Here is a 6,000-nt window from a genome sequence, read left to right on the forward strand (position 1 = left end):
GCCACGTCAATTTACAGCCAGCCCCTATCAGTGCTCTCTTGCAGAGGACACCAATAGTGCTTTGTTTGTCCTTCTAGACCGACCGGGTGAGGGGGGGGCAAGGGGGGAAGAAGAACTGAAAAAGAAAGTTAGCGAGAAACTTGTCTGTCATTACTTACCTCCAGAAGTTCCCAACAGCAGTAGAAAGTCAGAGAGAAAAAAAGCAAGTTAGTCAGAATGAAAGAATGAGAAAAGAGCCTCAACATGGTTGGAGACAAAAATCACTTCCAGAAAGGAAGTCAGCTTCAAGAGGAAATTGCTTCTGGCATCTCAAAGGGTAGAAAGGCAAATGAAAAGCTGTTTGGTCCTTATTTTAGATTTCAGAGTTGGCTCCTATTTCCTTTCTACAGGGACTTTATTGCAGAGGAAAAACCCACCAACACGAACACAGTGTAATAGCATAAAAATATGTAGTAATTTCTCATCCAGAAAAATCAATAAGAATCTTCATAATGAAAATTAACTTATGTAACTGGTTTTGAAAAAAAACCCCAAAAAATTACACTGAAATATTCCTCATTTCAAATGGGAAAGACTTTTTCAACACTATATAAGAATAAAGTTACAAAACTTCGATTTCCATTACTCCTGGATATTGAACAAACAAAATATTTTTCTCCTCTGTTAAACTGACCTAAGTTGGTACAGCCACAGACTTTCAACACTGCTTTCTATGTAAACTTTTCTTTAGGTCCTAAAAATTCAGTTTAATTTTAAGAGCTCTCAATACTCTTCTATTAACTATTGCAAGTCACTTGTAACTGTATTATACCTGATGCAGGCCACAATAATGCATGGCAAAAAAAAAAAGGAATACAGTTATTTTCTAAGGCTCTGCTACTCCCAGGACAAACTGTTAGAAATTTGCCTTTTTCTTTTGAGACTGCATCTAAAGAAATTAAAGAGTCATCCAGAGAAAACCAAAGATTCATAACACCATTTTAGATTATATGAACTGCACATTTAAATTCAAAAGGCTTTTCTGCTTTTTTCTCACTGAAATAAATATACCTTATTAAAAATGCTAATATTTTCTATAATAAATAGCACGAAGTTAGGCATTAACTATTTATGGGTTTCTGTTCTACTGCAAGCAAACTGATCAACCTTTATTTAAGCAACTTACCAGGAATGATAAGTCTAGAAACTACAACCCTTTGAAATACATATTATAGATTGAAGTCACTTAATTCTGGAAAAAAATTTAAAAGTCACTTAGTGCAGAGACTAGAACTGAAGCTGTAATTATAATTGCTGTTATTATTTAAAACAAGCTCCTGAGTGCTGAAACAAAGGAAGTCCTCAAGTGTTGTCTTCTTGATTAAGACCTAGGAAGACGTATCAAATATGTAGAATTCTTCATCTTGCTGCATGTCCTCTTACACAGAAATTGTTCCCAAACACTACTTTTTTTCATTAAAGGTTGTCCTCTTACACAGAAATTGCTCCCAAACACTACTTTTTTTCATTAAAGGTTATCCCTGAACTGTTGCCGTATCAGCCATACATATAAACTGCCCACTCAACCCTGAGAATCCTGCTGCTTCATTCTACACATCCCTTAAGATTCATTGTAACTGCTTGTATAAAGCCATGGCATGACTGGGATAGCTGCAACTAAACCAGCTTTTTGCAGCACTTCTCCAGTTGCCAGCAGGCTGCTTTTTTATCTTTAACTTAAAATAGCTACATTTTTAGTGAGGCCATTTTGAACTCTTCATGACAAGGCTTACACAATATTACAACCCTCCACCAAGACAGGACTTTCCATAATATAAACAAACTCTTACAACACCATGAAGAATCAGTTATAGACAGAAGCAACAGTCCATATTTTGTGCAATCCTAGATTAGTATAAGTAGTTATAAGATTCCAAGTTGGAAGTCAGTCAACAGTTGTCACTGGAGACTTAACTCAAGTTGCTAACCTCAACCAATGAAACCAAAGGTCCCACAGACCAAAATAGAGAAAACAAAACAAAAATCAGCAAGAACAAGCAGCATACCCCACAGGAGTTCAAAACTGCATCACAACACTTGAATGACTCAGGAGAAACACAGCATCACAAGATTCTTAAGATTCAAGAGCTGCAATTTCCTGTTGCAAAGTGGATACAAACTACAAAACAATCTTCAGTGACCCAAAATGCAAAGGCTCTGGGAACTGGCATCAGAGAAGAGCAAATCCCTAAAACTACACTGTGATTCACTAGCATGTTGTATTTACAGCACCCCCTCTGAAAGGGCATGTGACTCCTTCACTGAAATTTGGTAAAATTTTTAGACTTTAAAGTAGGCAAAGACAGCCAGACAAAGGACCAATGAGCCCAAAGGAACTTTGCCTCCACAGAAGGCTTTCAGGATCCCCCAACAGTTTTTATTCCAACTAAACAGAAAAATGATACAAAGACAGCAAGAGTAGCACACCAACAGGAACGTGTGTCCCGTGCTGAACTACTGACTGCCTGTTGGCAACACAGGGTGAGAAGCAGCAGCAGCTCTGCACAGCAGCTTTGACCAGACAGAGACAAACAAGCCTTGCTGTCTACCCACACCTCAGGGTTGCTCCTCCTCTTGCTCATGATCTGCTTTGCTCCCTCTTGTCTGAGGGAGGTTTGAAAACTTTTGTGTGGGAGGCATTTCTGTTTCCCTTGTTACATTACCAGGCCTTCTAAACCAAAGGACACCATGCCATGCTTGAAACTGCAGTTTGGAAATAGATGTCCCCCTGGTTCCTGACTCCGTGCTAAGCTGCAATCAACATGACTGACAGCCAGGACAGACTCTCTGTCTATGGCCTTGGTGCCAAACACAAGTGGTACTGGCACCTCTTTTTGATGAAATCTCCCTTGCTGGAATTGTAAAGACAACACTTCTTGGGGTTTGGAACATCTGTGACAAACCCATCTGAACACAAAGCCTATTCAAAAGAACACCTTCCCGTCTCCAAAACCCAGTATGATCTGCATAAGCAATTTAATAATGCAGTTTAAAGATTTTCTCCCCCATTACCTTAGGGGATCAAGAATGGGAGATAGTACCTCATCATCCAAGTTTCCTCCTGGCTAACATCACGAAGTGCACGGAAAATTATGAAAATAAGGAAAGTACACCAAAGATGTTCCTTGTCTGTATGTACAATATCTAAACCAAAACTCAAGGAAGATCCTAAATTACTGAATCTACAGTTCAGTCACTATACCAGCATCCGCACCAAATGTTATCTTTATTAAAGAGAACCCTGTCTCTTTCTGATTATTACTGGCTAGTGAGTTAAAAGCAACAGGAATCATATTGCTTTAATGCTACATTAACTTCAAAAATAATCAAAAGCAGCAGTGTTATAACTTTAAATTTCAAAACATAAATCATGGACTTTGTGAAAGGGCTATAGAATTAAAGGTCTATCACAACCAGGACACAACTCCTGCTCAATCTCATGATTTAGAACCGGATAAAGATTCCAAGAGGAGAACATGTCCCATCTTCCAGCCTCTTAGGCCACCAGTGGAAAAAAACCATTAGTCTGGGCAGCTTCTATCAGTGAATTTATTCCAGGTAAGCTCATCAGTGAAAAATTTTGAGTGAATAACCTTCTCACAAATGTACCACCAGTAAAGATCCACTCCTATTCTCAAGGTTGATGTAGTGAGCAGCAGAAATGCAAATACCTTAAACTCCTACCAATTACCCAAAGAATATATTATCATTATTAATAATGATTTCACTAGGACCAAAACGACTCACTGCAAAATAGAAGGGGTAACTTCCTCTGACAAAGTCAAAATGCAAAATATTTGGACCAAGCACATTTCCTACCCAGGTTGGAATGTTGGCATGCTTATAAAGGATATATTGAAAAAAAAAAGTTAAAAAAAACCCCAGCAGTATTATTGGCTATAGATCAGTCATCACTGACAATATTTTTAAACAGAGGACACGGACATAAATAAGAAACAAGGCAGCAGATTACAAAGATGCTAAATTAATCAGATTTCTTCAGAACCTGAGGGTATTTGAACAGCTACAGGACTCAAAAATAAGACATTTAAAACCCCTAAATATTAATAACCTCAAAAAGCAACATTTTTGAACTTCAGTTCCTCTTTGAACTTTTTATCAGGCTTACTTCCTTTGTTTTTATGACTCAAAGCAAATGTAAAGTTTTTGCTTGAGAGAGGATAATGACAGAAAAAGCAAAAAAGCTTCCATCAGAAGAATTTGGCAACTCAGTTGTCAAATATTTTTTTTTTCCACAACCCCATTCCCAAGAGCCATTACTTTAACTAAAATACTGACATTTCTTTCTTTTTTCTCTAGAATGATTTGGTTTAAAGATACTAACAAAGCAGCAGGGTTCCATTCTGAAGGCTTTGGGTTTGGAAATTTCAGTTTTTTCTTCAGCCCAATTTTTTTTTTCCTTTGAAGGAAGAGTTTCATGAATGTAACAGGAACAGTCTTATTAAACATGGTAACTAGAACAGAAAAGCCAGCTTTTCTGCTGTAAGTTTTAACTTAATGTTCTAAAAATAATGAACAGAGATGACAATAGTTTGCTTTTGCAGTCATTAAAACACAGTTTAATGATAAAAATTTAATTCCATTTTTTCATGTTATTCTAAACCCATAAACTCTGATACTACAATAAACAAAAGTTACAATCCAAACAGTAAACACAGACCAGTTGGAATTAAACTTGTAGCTACCAACTCAGAACTTGACTAGAAATCCAAAGCTAAAGAAGCTTGTTTACGATTGCTGTATTACAAGCAGTTTCAATAGGAAAAGCTTTTAATTTCTAAAATTGTTAACAGTTCTCTAAAATGAGATCTGCAAATTTATTAAACTTTTCTCTCTGTGCATCCACAGTGTCTCACTTATCAAGGCAGTAGTAAGTGTATTATCTGTATCTCCAATACAGTATCAAACACTACAGCCATATGTTAGCCACCAATTAAACCCACATATTCTAGAATGAAACTGGATGGTCTAGATCTGGATTTTCTACATAACAGCTATATAAGGATTAGTGTGCAGGAATGCACACACAGCACTGTATTCTGGATCCTTAAAAAGGATTTAAGCTGAATATTTTTTATTTCAATAGCAAACTTAGGAAGATGTTATATATCGAAAGTGAATCAAACCTACTGTCGTACTTCAACATTACAAAGCCACAAACCTATTTTACAAAAACAAACAAACAAAAAAGCTATTTTGCAGCCATACAACTTTCCACGTTTTGTAACTATGTTAAACAGAAAACCATTTCAAGAGAGCCATGTGTTCTGCTAGTTTCTGCTCAGTTACTACTGGAATGCAGTTTACTCAATGACTTATTACCTATTTTGGAAAATCAGTTTCAGAATACAAAGAATTGCCAATTTAAAATGAAAACGGTAAGTGGTTTTTCAAGGATAATGAATAGACTTCTGACGCATAAGATCTGAAGTAGCAGGAACCAGAAATGCTAGTGAACTAGAGAATTCTACTTTATTAAAAAAATATATAAAAAAATATAGGAGAAACAGAACTTCAGAACTTTCTGCCTGTCCACAGGATTTTATGCAGTGTTAATCAAAGAGAATGCTAGAACTAACCTTCTGCAATGGAAATGTAATATTAAGCAGACAGCAGTCACTAGAAATACTGTAACAGTTAGCTCAGTAGAAAACAGAAGATACCAACCAGTTCTCTTAAATTCTAAGGGGCAGAAGCCAGAAAATTAACTTATTTTGCTCATCTGTGAATGTGACAGCCAATACATAAGGATGATTTGCTACACACGTGTGAAGCCTTACAATTATCAATGGGAACTGCAAAAGGCCAAGGACAACGTGACCCTTTCTCCAACCCCCAAAATCCTCATCCGAAGATCTGCAGTTAACTAAATTACTTCTGCTGACAGCATGGGAATCTCCACATTCTGGAAATCCAAACTAGCAGAATAGTACTATGCAG

The 6,000-nt window shown here is 36.7% G+C and overlaps 1 protein-coding gene across 1 annotated transcript in view; it reads right to left on the reverse strand.

Moving 5' to 3' along the window:
- The window catches only part of RFTN2 (raftlin family member 2), a 32,433-nt gene extending 32,170 nt beyond the window's left edge, over nucleotides 1-263 (reverse strand). The window contains exon 1 of the mRNA XM_082285420.1: nucleotides 159-263. The gene's annotated coding sequence lies outside the window, so the exon portion shown is untranslated. The remainder of the gene's footprint in view (nucleotides 1-158) is intronic.
- Between the last annotated feature and the right edge of the window lie 5,737 nt (nucleotides 264-6,000).

This window comes from Coloeus monedula (assembly GCF_965178545.1).
Source record: "Coloeus monedula genome assembly, chromosome: 7".
Lineage (NCBI taxonomy): Eukaryota > Metazoa > Chordata > Aves > Passeriformes > Corvidae > Coloeus > Coloeus monedula.